We start from the raw sequence: 15982 nt of genomic DNA, 5'->3' as shown, positions 1-15982 counted from the left end.
AACGAGAGCTCTGATAACGAGGAAAAGAAAGCTCGTAGAGAAGAAATGAAAAGAAAAGTTGTGGCCGTCCACCAAGAAGAGCCAGCACAAAAACAAGCTTGCTTTGAAAGAGAGAAACAGGCCTACCAGCACAGTAGAAAAGCACAAGGGAAGGACCCAGAGAAATGGGTGCCTAGTGGAATTAAAGGCACAAGAACGAAGCATCACACAAGAAAAGAAGTTGAAGATCTGACAGAGAGTTTGGAGAAAATGTACCAAGAAGCTGAAGCCCTTAGGTTGAAGGAAGCAGAAGAAGCGGCTAGAAAAGACAAGGAGGGAAAGGAACAGAGACAAGCCGAGGAGACGGCTAGAGAAGAAGCACAAGAACAAGGTTACGAGTCTCCCAGACCCACCTCACTGCCTACAAAACAACAGGACCATCCCATGCCAAGCCGACCATCATCTCCTCAGAAAGAGAAAACCAATGAATCTAAGTCCAACAAAGAAATAGGATCTGCACAAGAGGCTGACCAGCACAAGAAGCAAAAAGAGAAAGAACCAGAGCCTGAACAAGAGGAAGTTGTCGAAGCTACTCAAAAGCCTAAAGAGAAAAAGGCAAGTGAATCTACACAAGAGGCTGATAATGAAGCAGAGCTAGAAAAAGAGGCTACCACTCCACAAGCGAAAGAACCCGAGCCAGAGAAGAAAGTGAGTCTAGCACCAGAAGAGACAACAAGATCTAGCCCATCACCCTCTACTTTCACTCAGCGAGAAACCACCGAGGCAACAAGGCCTCAAGATGACAAATAAAGACCAACCCTCTACCTCCACACAAGAAGAACCAGCAGCTACGACGCAGCAAAAAGACACACATGAGGCTGCAGGCACATCTCAGCTGGCAAGATAGGAGGATTGGCAGTTAAACGAAGAGGTAATATTACAAGTAAACGAATATGCCAGGCAGATGCAAGACATGATGGAGAGACTCTGTATAGCACCACTAAGCCGCAACACAAAGGCCAAAGAGCCTGAAATGGTGATTGACGCTCTCCAAGGAGAGTTAGAAGATAGGATGACTGTCATCACCGACCTTTAGAGGCAGGTGCAGGAGATGAAAACAGAAGCTGAACAGCATCAGCTAGCTAGGGATAGACAACATAAAGAAATGGAGGAGTTAGGTGATCTTCTCACCAAATTATCTAATGACTGCAAAGCAAAAGACGAGCAGCCTGACAGAAGTTACGAATGAACTTCTTACGACATCCCTGTCAACTCAGAAAACCCAAGTGCAATTGGATGTTGCAAATGCCTCTTTACAGTACTCTGAACAGGGAATCAATGATTAGGCAATCTTCTTATGGCAAATAAGAGAAAATCCAGTCGTGGCCTCGATCAAGGGACTGATGAAGTGTACAAGGCACTAGAAAAGAAGAACAAGGATCTTGAGTTGGAATTAAAGCTGGAACAATCAGAACTCAAGGATCTGGCTTTGATGCGGGTCCGGAGAGAAGAAGAGCTCTTGAAAGAAATAGCAGATCTCAAGAGAGTCAACCAACTCCTCAGAGATGGAAAGTCAGAAACACAGGATGAGGCAGGCACTTCAGAGCCGCCACAGATAGACATACCCTTGGTCTCATTTTCTGAGTTTGAGACACAGTCCATAGCAGAGCCGAGTGGTAAACAGGATTTTTAGATTAACATCACAGATGCAGACACAGTGCCAATGGTCCAGCTATCCAAAGCTGAGGAGGATGCACTGAAAGAGAAGATCACCCAAGAGGTGGATGAGCAGTGGAAAGCCGCAATGGATTGGGAGTTGAGAGTTCTACACTCTTCCAACGTCACTCAACTCACTCCCAATCAGATCAATGCACAATGGCATCAGCAATCCCTACAATACCCTCTCATCAAAGTGGAATTACTACAGGTAAACGAGAGGCTCTACAAAGACATGCAAGAAGATGGTGCAGATAAAGACCACCCAAAGTGGAGGTTAAGCTGGCTGAACAAGAATCCGAGATATTTGATTCTGTTCAGAAGAGCACTTGTAGCCCTGCAAAGAGATCCCACATTTTGTCATGTACCCAGAGTAAGGACATGGCAAGAGCATGACACACTGACAAAGAAGCGGCCAACCTAGCTGAACTACCCCGGACTGCCAGCTCCAAAGAGAGGACAAGCAACAGAGGAATACATGGTGAAAACCCTAATGGGCGCCATGTCTTTCTTCAAGAGTCTACCAGATCTCTCCTGCGCAATGCTATTTAAAATCTATAGAATGTTGCTCACATGTATCCAAGTTTTTAATGAGCCTGAGCAAGCAGGAGCCCCATGGATGTCATTTTTAGAAGGTAACCAAGGCTTGTGCTATGATCTGAGTGGGCAACCTTTAGAAGAAGTCCTTTACAGGTTCTATGCCAAATGTATGTTCTTACCATCAAGCAATATATTGGCATTTGAAGAATCTTTCTACACTAGATTCTTCACCTGGCGAACGAAGATATTTGTGTTGGTGATTAGCAACCTCACATCCAGATTTGTAGGCTACTCCGCTCTGGAGCTGAAGAATAAAGTGACCATGCAATTTCTACAAGTTCCAGACAAAGAAAGAAAAATCAGATACTAGAAGGCACTGGATGCGCTTAAAGACCGCCTCGCCATCCATCAATCCGAAGACTATTTCAGCCCATCAAGCTGTGGAAAGAGACGACACAGGTCAGGAGGGGGGGGATGTTAGCTATAAGCTAACACGGACATCATTTTTCAGAGTTCTCTTTGTAAAACATTTATTATTTTGATAAATTGAAAATATTATAACTCCTGTGTTCTCGGATAAATTAATGATTCGAGGCTACAAGCTTCCAGATTGTATCAGCCAGTCATTACCCAGCTTTGGTAGAACTCTAGATTATGAGTTTTGACCACCCAAAAACCTTGGCTAAGGTATAAAAGCCAATTTTTGTAAGTTTTTTATAATTTTTTGGATAAGGAATACATAGCGTGAGCTAGCGGCACTCACTCCTCTCCTTCTCGCGCTTCTTACTCCCTCCCCGGTTGTCACATTGCAATTGTGTTTGTTACATTGCAACAGCAGGTAAGAGCTCTACGCATTGACGTAAGCAGTTCACAGTATTTCGTAGCTTTTGGCGTCTCCGAGCCGTCGCCTAATTTCTTCATAATTAGGAATGTACACTTTTAAATCAAAACTAAGCATAGGTGGGTTATTGGGACATCATTGCTAAGCATTTAGATGCATTTTGGGTCAAAAACAACTAGGTCAAAAATTCACTGCTATTAATAATCACCATTTTGGAACTTGACCTAAAGTGGGGTTTAAGACCATAAGCATGTGTACTTAGGTTTTATAAATTTGTCTTAGAAGTTTTGTTACGTTTGGATGTCATTTGATGCTGTAACGGCATTAGGAAAAATATGGACTCTCCATGGGCCTTGTAAGAATCCCTAATTTCAAGGAAGCTTTCCAAGATCAAGGGGGACAAAGGCTTTGAATGGGGCTGTTTTGGTAGGGTCTCCTCCACCTTTGACCCTTAAAAAAGTAGGGGGAAGGGGGGGGGAGGGGGGGGTAACCATTTGAAAAGTAGGGGAGGGGGGCGGGGGGGGGTTAAACCATTTGAAAAGTAGGGGGGGAGGGGGAAGAATGCTATCTTCTCTCTCTAGCTTTTTGGCCAGCTTGTAAGTGGCCTCTTAACTCTCCCATGCCACCTAATCAAATCCGTGGGTCAAGGAGGTCAAAAAAGTGACTTTTTTCAAAAACTTTAAAATAAACTCTATTTCCCTCTAAAAAGTGGCCCCAACATATATACATATAAAAAAAATATTTTTAAGCTAAATTACTCATAATTCAGCATTTTTTGACTCCCTCCAAAACTTTCAAGAAATTCCCCCCAAAATTGACCACCCTCCCTCCTAATCTAAGCTCCTCTCCTACACCCATCCCCCTTGCATCTGCACCTGCTGCTACACCTGCACACCCATATCCTTTCCATCTCTCCATCCTTCAAGCTCCATCTCTCCATCCTACAATGCCTCTTGACGACATGACCAATGTCCCAGCAAGATCTTCACGCGGTAGGTCTCCAGGGCTTTCCTGCGCCTACCTCAAGAGTATGTTCCGACAAAGAAGACATGCTTGGATACATTACCTTCAGCCAACGAACGCCGCGCTCAAGGGGAGAAGAATGTGGATCTCTGGACAGAGGGATGCTTGTACCCAAAGGATCCTTCTCTCAATGTCCATCCGCCTTTTACAAACCTTCCATCACTATTGTAATATGTTGGAAATGGAGAGCAAGGTTTGTTGGGCTACTGCAAGAGACTCAATAGACACGAGATTGCTCGATCTGAGATCTAGTTGCGTCATTGGCAGTTTCTGAATGGGAGTTTCCACAATCTTCAAGATCAGATGCAAACAGCTACTAGTGCGCTCGAGGAGGCAAAGAGCACCATCGCAACCAAGGAAAATGAAATTAAAAAGCTTGAGGATACTCTCTCACACATGAAGAGTCCCGACCAATTGGGACCACCCTTCTCATAGGCATTGGTAACCTGAGCCAAGCCCCCACTTTCCACCCCCACACTCACACTTCCTTGTGTGTCCTAATTACTACCACGAGGTTGTTCAACATATAAGTTCCTTGATTAGATTCCGATTCACAAGGTTCGTGTTTGCGAGTCGCTGCGACGGACGTCCATAGCATAGCTCTCAAGCATCAACATATTTATCAATACAAGGGAAGCGACTCAGATGAGGCATGGAAACTCACTAGGGTGTCATTCCTAATGAAGTGAACTCGAAGAGATGCAACTACTAACTCTACAAGCAAATCAAACGCATTACCGCCAAGTAATCTGCCTATGTCCTCCTACACAGCTCTACAGTCATCACGCCCGTTTACCATGCAAATCATATCGGAATCGCACGAAACTTGAAGGGAAGCTACAGGGGATTATCAGGAACATATACTATCACTGTCAAAGCATTCTGGAGAGGTACAAAGATCACGATCGTTCATCCCAAAGTCAGCAAAAACAACGTACAGATGATCCTAATGGGTTGTTTTAGGGTCCCTAAAGCCCCTCCTAGGGTCAAAACAACATAAAACACGCATATAGACACTCAAAACAGTGATTTAAGACCTCAAACTCATAGTTGAAAACTTACACCGAATCTTGAATGATTACACTTGAATGGAAGAGCAAGATGAGAGGAACACAATGCAATAAACAAATCTGAATTTGGATTACCGTAGCCACAATGGCGAAGATTACAAGTTTGAACAAGAAGGAGCTCTCAGACGTACGTTGTCTTCTCAGTGTTGGGGTATAAAGCCCAATGTGGTCGCCCAGGTAAGTGGGCGGGCCGCCAGGTATGTACACATATTCTTTTGTAAAAACCTAATAAGAACTCACTATGCTCTACACATTACAGTAGAGCGAGTTCACCATATCGTCGTGCTCTTCTTCTCGCACTCTCTCTCATGTCGCACTTCCGCTCGTACTCCTTCAACTGGTATCAGAGCTCAGATCGAGGCTCGAGGCAGCACTGCAGGAGGCTAGAGTCACCAGCTCAGATTAGAGTGAAATTCGACAGGCAAAGACACGGCCCCAAATCTTGTGGGAATTCAATAGGGCTTGGTGTGCTCAGAATTTCATTATGAGGTCATCTCGGTCACCGTTCGGCTTCGACAAAGTTCTGCGCAGGCCATTTTCGACTACGTGGTCTCAGCGGGTGCAGATCCGACTCTGCAAATTTGGGTTTTTCGGCCTACGATTGCAGGTTCTGAGGATATCGACACTCCCAGAGTGTTGATTTGTGGCTGTCTACACATCGAAGGACGGCTCACAGTTCTTGGAGGCGTGTCACATACGACACGGGCGCATCTACACACAGACTGTAGGCGACATCCACTAGTTCATCAGGTAGTTGATATTGGTTCAGAGGTCAGTTTACAGCGGGAACTCTGCCAAATTTTTCCCAGGAAAGTAAACTACTGTGAAGCGTAGCTATGGCTGTGGATCACAAGACACTGCTCTTTGCAATATCAAGAAGCCAGATGGAACCAATTTCCCATTGTGGAAGAAGCAGATTTGGCATGTGTTGGTACAAAAGAAGCAGATAAAACCTATAAAGCTCAAGGAGATAAAACCAGAAGATATGGACGAAGATGAATGGAGCGAAATGGATGAATTGGCACTTTCTACCATTATGCTGACTTTGGCAGAAAGTGTTTACTTCAATGTAGCAGACGAGATGTCTGCTTATCAAGCATGGTTAAAGCTGAGTGATCTTTATGAGAAGCAGAGTGTAACTTCACAGGTATACTGGCTTAAGAAGCTTGTTGACTTGAAGATGAAAGAAGGGACACCTATGTCCAATCATCTGAATGAATTCAACACAATCTATAGTCAGTTGTCAGCTCAAGGTGTCAAGTTTGATGAACCTGTTAGAGCTATGTTCCTGTTGATCACATTGCCGGAAAGTTGGGACACTTTTCGCACAGCTTTGAGTAATTCTGCACCTCCAGATGGTTTGAACATAGCAGGTGTAGAAGGGAGTCTGCTTACTGAAGAAACCAATAGAAAGACAATGGACAAAGGCAAAGGAACAGCCTTAGTTGTTAGGGGAAGGACCAAAGAAAATTAAAAAGGTGGAAAGAGGAATCAGTCTCGTAGCAAGTCCCGCAGTGCTAAAGGCAAGAGTGACATAGAATGCTACCATTGTGGCAAGAAGGGTCACATGAAAAGAGACTGCAGAGAATGGAAAGAAGAAAAAGGCAAAGAGAAAGCTGAAGACCATGGTGAGAAGAACAAGTCCTCAATGAAGATTCAAGAAATAAATGTGACAAACATTGTTGCAGAGGATGACAGTCTAGTGTCAGGAGACATCTACTTCATGAAGAATACAATGGACTCAGCTCTTCTTACAGCATCTGATGGAAATGCCCTAAGTGACTGGATTATAGACTCAGGGGCATCACTTCATGTGTCTCCAAACAAGGAGTGGTTTACCTCTTATGTGACCACTAAAGATCATGTTCGGCTAGGCAATGGGCAGACATGTGAGATCTTAGGTGTTGGAGATGTTCAATTGAAGTTTCAGAATGGCTCTTCTTTCACGCTGAAGAATGTGAGACATGTTCCCGCAATTACAAAGAGCTTGATCAGCACAGGTTTACTTGATGATGTTGGCTACGTCACCACTTTTGGACAGAACATGTGGAAGATATCCAAGGGTTCTATGACAGTAGCACATGGAGTAAAGTCTGGAGGACTTTACATGATTTATGTATCAAATGTCTCTAAAAATGTAATCAATGTAACGGAGCAGCCGAACGTTTCTTTGTGGCATAGCCGGTTAGGACATATGTCCAAGAAGGGAATGGAAATCTTGTCTCGTTCTGGTTATTTTCCTGGCTTTTCATTTAATGATTTTGAATTTTGTAAACATTGTCTGTATGGTAAGCAAACACAACAGCCACATAAGCATAGAAGCAGTAGAAGAGATACACAATTGGCACTTGTTCATAGTGATTTGTGTGGACCTATGCCTAACCTATCTCTAGGGGGAGCTTCTTACTTTATGACATTTATAGATGATTACTCGAGGAAAGTATGGGTTTACTTTCTCAAGCACAAGGATGAAGCGTTTAGTGTTTTCAAAACGTTTGTGACACTTGTGGAGAATCAAAGTGGCAAGAAGCTTAAATGCTTACGCACTGACAATGGTGGAGAGTATGTTTCAAAGGCCTTTCAGGACTTTTGTGAGTCAAAAGGTATAAAACGTGAACTTACTGCTCCTTACAATCCTCCTCAAAATGGTGTTGCTGAGAGGATGAATAGGACCATACAAGAGAAGGTCAGAAGTATGTTGTCTAATGCACAGCTGCTTAATGGGTTTTGGGCTGAAGCTGTATCAACAGCTGTCCACCTTGTAAATAGATCTCCTAGCAAGGTTTTGCATAAGGATTCAGTGCCAGAGATGGTATGGTCAGGCAAAATGCCCTCATACAAGCATCTCAGAGTCTTTGGCTGTGAGGCATATACTCACGTTCCAAAGGAATTTAGGAACAAACTTGAGCCAAAGAGTAGAAAGTGCATCTTTCTAGGCTATGGTAATTCTGGTGAGATGGGGTACAGACTTTGGGATCCCGAATCCAGAAAGGTTGTCCACAGCAATGATGTTCACTTTAATGAATCCAAATATCATTCTAAACCAGAGAGGGTTGAGGAGATTAGAAGAGTTGTCTTCCAAGAAGATGGACCTGCACGTGCAAGACAAAATGTCAGGGCTCAAGAGGAGCAAGGACAGGATAGAGTGGAACCACAGGTTGTGGCTGAGCCTGAGCCACCTATTGTGCGTAGATCTGGACGTGTCATGCGACCTCCTGATAGGTTTGTTCCATCTATGAACTATGTCATGTTGACTGATTGCAATGAGCCTTCATGTTACAAGGAAGCAGTGCAAATGAAGGACTCCGAGAATTGGGAATTGGCCATGCAGTCAAAAATGACAGCTCTGCATAAAAACAAGACATGGAAGCTAGTTAAATTACCACAGAGCAAAAAGGCTCTACCTTGTAAATGGGTTTACAGGTATAAGATCACCGCTCATGATAGTCAGCCAAAGTACAAAGCAAGGCTTGTTGGCAAGGGCTTTAAGCAAGAACAAGGCATTGACTTTGATGAAGTCTTCTCTCCAGTGGTCAAGATGACTACATTGAGATGCTTTCTTGCATTGGTTGCCATATTAGATTTGGTGTTGCACCAAATGGATGTCAAGACAGCGTTCTTGCATGGTGATTTAGATGTGGAAATTTACATGCAGCAGCCAGAAGGGTTTGTTGAGAAAGGCAAGGAAGATTGGGTATGCCAGTTGTTAAAGAGTCTTTATGGCTTAAAACAATCACCGAGGGCATGGTACCATAAATTCCACAAGTTTATGCTTTCTCAAGGCTACAAACGTAGTGAGTTCGATCACTGTCTATATACAAAGAAGGCTAAGGATGGTAGTTGGCTGATCCTTATTTTGCATGTGGATGACATGTTGATTGCTGGCAAGCACTTGGAAGAAATTTCAGCTTTGAAGTCAAAGATGGAAAAATCGTTTGACATGAAAGACATGGGTGAGGCAAGTCATATACTTGGTATGCTCATTGAGAGAGACAGATCAAAGAAGTTGATTTGGTTATCTCAAACAGAGTATATTGACAAGGTTTTGCAACGTTTCAATATGGAGAAGGGAAAGGCACTGAGTGTTCCATTGCCACCATATGTGAAACTTAGCAAACAAGATTGTCCTGTGTCTGAGGAAGAACAGGCTGAAATGGATAAGATTACATATGCGTCTGCAGTGGGTAGTTTGATGTATGCAATGATTGCTACTCGCCCAGACATTGCATTTGCAGTGGGAGTAGTAAGTCGATACATGTCAAACCCACCCAAAAAACATTGGGAGGCAGTGAAAGGAATATTGAGATACCTGAAAGCTACAAAGAGTATGCGTATATGCTATGGGATTCAGGCATGTGGCGAACTCCTTCCAAGTGCGTCTTCGAGGGACTGGGCAGAATGTAGGATCTATTTGTATATGTTGAGGAGCGTTGTGGTAATTGGTTAGATCATGTGGCCTTTTGTCCAACCACTTCTGCCTCCACTTGGGGTGGTCATCGACAAGCATTTGAGCTTCTTCCGATGTTAGTGCAATGCCTTCGTAACCCCCATCTTTGTTTCGTGGCAGGGCTGGCCGCATCTTTTCCTTCCACAAAATTGCTTCATGGCATAGCAGAGGAAACGGGAGGTACTCATGGCCAAATCCTTCAACCTGCTCTTCTGGTTGTAAGTATGCCAGGGCTGCTGACTCCATTATCTTCTTTTCATAGAGCATGTACTCCTTTGCTGGCCCCTCTGGCATGTCTTGAATGCTCTCATTGAGCTCATCTCTTATATCCACATCTGGCCCTTCAAACTCATGCTCCGGTTGCCCTTGGTGTGATGTTCCAGGCAAATCTGGCACTTTGTTGTCCGGGTAGAAATTGTGGTTGACTCTGAGCTTTGTCAACTTTGATTTGTTGTTGGAAAAGCAGATCTTCTCTTTCCTTTAGCAGCGTGTCACCGATCTGCTTCTGAATATGTAGTTCGGCGCTTGCTTGAGCTAGGTGCTGCTCCAGTTCTTTTAGCTTTAGCTCATTTGTTGCCGTCTGGGCCACCATTCCTGATACGAGCAGCTGTCTTCAAAGATTTTCTTGCTCTAGCTCCGCTTTTAGTGCTGCTATAGTGTTCACTTTTGTGGCATCGTCAGATGTGGAGACCAATGCCCCAGCAGGTTCCTGATTCGGCATCAAAGTTGTCAGAGTGCCTTTGACAGTATTGTATGAACTGCTAAGTCTCTGAAATCTTACGCTCTCTTAAGCAAGCTACTCCGTTGCTTTCTGTACTCTTGCCGTCAACTCTTGACACTCCTTTTCTTTGGCGGTCAAGTATGTCCTGACGTCCACCAAGTCTTTGATCAGAGACTGAGCCTGTTGTCGCTCAAGGTCTCTTTCCTCCGTTGTGCGTTCCAGTTGCGCCTTCAGGCTTTCTAACTCCTCTTGCCCAGATGCTTGCTTTTGCTGGACCTCCTGTACCTTCCTTTCCTTTTCACTCAGCACCAAGTGTTGACACTGGAATTGCCGTTCTAATTCCCTTAGAGTTTGATTGTAATCAAAACCAGCCACTGCCTGACAGGCTTTGTTGTACCCGATTGCTTTTGTAGGAGGTATAAAATCCTTTTGCGAGGTTGAAGGGGGAGGAGGAGGAGATTTTGGCGAGGGAGGAGGCGATTTTTTAGGCGAGGGAGGAGGTGGGCTTGATTCTTCTCGTACATGCATCTTTTTTGAAGTCTCTTCCCCTTGTCGTGAAGCAGATGCTTCCACTTTTCTTTTCTTTAAAATCTTGATGATTCTTTGGCGGGTGAGATCCGCCGCCCGTCGTGCTTCCAGATTCCTCTCTCTTTGGATCTTCTTTAGCCGCTCTGCCTGGTTTGTTTCATCAGCCGCGTCTTTCTCCTTCGTTCCTTCACTGGACTGCGAAGAAATGTCCACTTCCGCGGCCTTTTGCTCTACTTCTAACCTTTGCTTCTCCGCGCGTATGCGAGTTGCATTTTCTATTCTTTCTTGCCTTTCCCTTTCGAATCTTCCTTTTTGTGTTTGTTATGTTGCAGCCACTCTAGCCTGTCTGTCAGCCCTTAACTTGGTTCTTCTTTCCTCGACTCTTTGTTGAGCTTCCGCATATGCTTTTTGCAGGCCCGACTGTGGTACTGCACTTCTCTCCCCTCTTTTTCTCTCTAGCAGCTTTGTGGAGTCTTCCTCCTCGCTTTCTTCAAACTCTGATGGCCCTTTGTCTTTCGACTCTTGAGATTTTCCTTCATCATCTGTCTCCATTTTTTCTTCATCACTCGAGCTTTTGTTGGTGGCCTTTGCTGAGCGCGATGATGTCGCGCCAGGGGTCGTCCTTACGGAATGAGCAACCAGCTTTGCTTTCTGTATCAGGGCAGTTTGAGAACTGGCAGCAGCTGGAAAATCTTCAATCATTCCCAAAGCCTGGTATGCTATTCTGGTTAGCATTGGCCCTACGTTCATGTAGCTTTTGTTTTTTGTTGAGCTTTTCAAATTTGCTTCAATCAGGTTTTCCAAAATGTAAGAACCATATTCGCAGCGAATGGTTCTATTTTCGGCCGTCGCTAGAGCCATGACTACGACAATGTGCAGGATTGGCTCGGTGTAGCGAGGAGGCTTTTGTACTCTGAAATGCTGAGAGATCAATCTCATCGACAATTCCAGCTCTCCGTCTATCATGTCACTGTATTTGTATTTGTTTCCCTTTGCTTTGACAAATGCCTTCTCATTATCTAGTGACTTTGTCTTCGCCAGCAAATGGTGTTGCCCTGGGAGGAAATGCAAAGCATCGTTGATGATTTCTTTCGTGATCTTTACTTTCACCTTCGATCCATCCTTGTCCGTGAGCATTTCCTGCCCATCATATTGTATCGAGCTCATGAGCTCATGGGCCCTCATGTAATTTTTTCTCCATGGCTGTAATCTCAAAAATTGCTCCAAGTGTACGGCTCGCACTACCTCTATTACTTCCGGCCTTCGGTGGAGGTTCCATATCTCTCGTGGCATGATAGTTGTCTTTACCAAGTCACCATCAACATCCTTAAACTTCGAGATGAATATGTGGGCAGGGATTTGAGCAAGTATTTCATCCGAGATGTGAGCCTTTTCATTTGTAGCGAGCTCCTCTACTTCATATGGTGCTGCTGTCCATTGCCTTTCTTTCTTTTGGTGAGGCATTTTGTGTCAGGAGAATCACAAGCTGTCAGGATTTTCCCTTCGCAATCAATCGCATTTAGACTTTTAGTAAAAAACAGTTCAAAAGTTAAAACTGATCATAACTTGAACAAATTTCATCCATTCTTGTCCATATTTCACCAGTGGGACTAGGAAGACTAGAGCTATGACTGATTAAAATCTAAGCCAATTCTGGAGCTGAGGTACACCAATCGCGATTGTAGTACAGAGGCCAAAATTAGATGTGATCACATGTGTGGGTTGCTGATAGTTGGAGGGTCATTTTGGTCCACTCTGTGTTTCATTTGAACCACTTTTGAGTTTACAGGTCATAATTCTGGGTTACAAGGGTGTTTTGGACTAGACTCTGACTTTTTATGAGTTTTTGATGTCCAAATGGCTTGAAACTTGGTTGGTGACTTGAACAAGATGTATACAAGGGATCTGATAGGTTTTTGGTCAAAATTTGATGCTGAGGTACACCGATCGCGATCGGTGTTCTAGGGCTTTTTTTGGTAAAAACTAGATGGTCATGGACCCCTATGCTTGCCTAGCCCACTGATGATTTATTTCCAAGTTTGGACTTAAAATGAACAAATTAGAGCAATTTTCCACTGTTTGACCATATTTTACTAAGTCTAACCATATTGGGTTTTCCTGATGAAATTTGATTGGATCCTGGAGTTAGTTGAAGTTAGTTTTAGAGCTCCCACCACTTCCATGAGGTTCTGCTACCATCAGCCTACTCCATTGTCTGATTTTGACCTTATCAGGCACTTCATACCCTGTTTTAGGAGGTTTTCCAGATTTTTCCTTAGATATCCATGTGATGCTTGAGCATCCCTAAGTGACCTTTTGGTCTTTGGCATTGGCTTGGCTCCAATTCCATCTTTGTGTGATCATTCGAGACTGAAATGACTATATATGTACTTGTAGGAGCTTCTGAGATCCATTCGAGGTTTTCTACAACTGTTCTAACTCTTAGTCGGACAAGTGTACCTTTCAAACCATCCATCATATTTTTAACTGGATTTTGGTAGTTGTAGGTCAAGTTTTCCCTTTTTGGTTGTATTTGACAAATTAGGCCCATTTCATAAGCAAAATTTGTGCATTTTCCTTGAAAATTCAAGAGAGTGTACTTTTAACTGAGTTCCAAGCCTAGGCCAAATCAAAAGTTGCAAAACCTGCATCTGGGGGCACCAATCGCGATCGTACCATAGAGGCCAAAATTGATTTTGACACCAGCAGATTGTAGGCGAGGCTGAGGGGAGGTGTTTTGCATGTTCTGTCCCAATTTTTGTCAGTGAGGTACACCGATCGCGATCGGTGTACCACCACCAAATTGTGATTTGACCATATGGCTTTGTTCCTGACCTTGTGGGGAGCTCATTGATGTGTTCTGTGCCTAAAAAAAGTTTTGTTTGGATACCTCTAAGGGCCCTTGACCTCTTTGACCCGATCCGACTTTGATTTGATCCCTTCGCTCGTTTGTGCAATGATTCGTGCTTGCATGCGTAATAGACTTGATCTTTACTTGGTAAGGAACATACCTGTGAAATCTGGTGTGAAATGCTGGCTCCGACCGTCCGTACGGGGTAGAAACGTGGCAGCTCGCTCTAGGTCAAGAAGCTCTCTCCTTCTCTCTCAAAATGTGAAAATGAACAATGAGCTAGAATTTGGCCTACCTGGCCTATATCTTCCCGAGATTTTCATGACACAGGGCTGATTTTCCTCACCTTTGATCCCGATATAATCTGCATACCACCTGTGGGTTGAACCGCTTGTCATTCCGGCGTCATATGACCATTTGATGCGATTTTGACGAAATGTAGTCATGATCATTAAGGCTGAAATTCGACATCTTCAGATTAGCTTCATATCTTCCATGCTTGATAACCTTATCCTGATACTTCGGCGTTTGCTTCCAGAACTTGATTCCGATACTTGTGAGCGAGATTTTTTAAATTTTTGATGTTTTATTAACAAAAATCAAACAAACTAGATTGAAAATACTTATTACCTGGCAAAAATTAGCCAAAATTATTATACTCACCCCTAAGCATATATTTTCTCTAGAAGCATCCCAAGGCTCCGGATTTTGTCATTACAGGTCATTATTATGCTGGTCGGATGATACAAAAACGCTAAAAATGCTAGGTTTTGATCGAATGTTTTCGAAATTGAACTCTAAATAATGAAAAAACACACACATTATGTACATATATACACGTTGGACCCCTAAATGGCCCTGACTGTTGCTAGATTCATCAATTACTCCCCCCTTCCTTGTCTGAGTCGTCCTGGACGAAAGTTGGGTGCATGTGCATGGGTTTTGGAATCTATGTCTATGCATGGCCGTGTAATGTGGCCCTATTCTGATGTTTGAGACAATGCGTTGGGTAACAAGGTGTTGTGCAAGATGCGGGGATTGAATGTAGTTTTTAGTGGCTTTTGATGGCGAGGGTGGCTGTTTATGGAACAGAAGAGCTTGCAGTCGAATTGCTCTTTCCTTGATTGTGGGTGTTGTGATGGCAACTATTTTTGGAACCCATTTGTATGCGGTTTGTTGCATCTTTACAGATTCTCCTTTGGTTTTCACAGGTTTCCATTGCCATTTTGGAGGTTCAGGCTTCTTGTTTTGAGTTTTGGGTTTCCTTTCGAGCTCTGTCGCCGAATCCTTACTTTCCTCCAGTTTTGGTTGCCATTTCCACTCCGGAGTAACTTCTGAAGGTCTTTGAGATGATGCTGCTTTCGTCTAGAGTTTGTCCTTAGGTAGTCATATCTTGCTCGGTTTGTTGGTCAGCAATCTTTTCTTTATCCATACTTTCCGAATAACCTTTTGTGGTGTTGGTTGATTAGCTGGTTGCTTTTTGTCGATGGGATACTCGGCCACGAGTGATCTGTTTTGGCGAATGGAGTCATGTACACGTTAGAGTCATGTGTGTACCTTACCGCATGTTCTGACCATTCAGTGACTGCATTGTACGTTCTCATCCATGGAAATCCCAAGCATATTGATTCTCTAATTTCTCCGTCTTTCATTATACAAAAAATTGATGAGGAAAACTATTTCCATCAAGATTGATTGGTAAGTTTACTATCCCTAATGTTGGCATTGTTGCACCGTTTGCTGCTTGTAGATCACATGTGGATTGCACGAGGGGTTCATCTGTAAGCATCCTATAAGTGGAGAAGTTGACCGCATTGACTCTTGCTCCTGTGTCAATCAATGCTTGTTGATATCTGCCATGCGGGAGTCTGACATTGATGCGAACATCGATTCCTGTTTTCCATTGCTCATCAATTTGAATTATACACAAAGGAATTTGATCCGTATCTGCTGGTTGAGGAAGTCTTTGTTGTTGTAAGGTTTGTTTTCGTTTTAAAATCCTGACTTTGGCCTCTTCCTGCGCTTGAGCTTTTGTCTCCTTGACTTTGTTCTTGTGCTCCTTCGCAGCGTGTATTTTGGCAAGCATCTCTGTGGTTAGTGGTAGGTTGTATTTCTTTAGTCTGCAACCACTAATCCAGTTAGGCATTTCCTCTCCCTCTAATGTCGCAAATTTAATGGCACCACTAGATGATATGTCATGAATCACATAGGGTCCATTGCCTCGCTTTTTGAGTTTCCGGGAATGTTGTTTCAGGGAATACATTAA

This window comes from Adiantum capillus-veneris, chromosome 8 (genome assembly GCF_014529385.1).
Source record: "Adiantum capillus-veneris isolate H3 chromosome 8, ASM1452938v2, whole genome shotgun sequence".
Lineage (NCBI taxonomy): Eukaryota > Viridiplantae > Streptophyta > Polypodiopsida > Polypodiales > Pteridaceae > Adiantum > Adiantum capillus-veneris.
The sequence above is the reverse complement of the archived record's forward strand: the minus strand, read 5'-3'. Positions refer to the sequence as shown.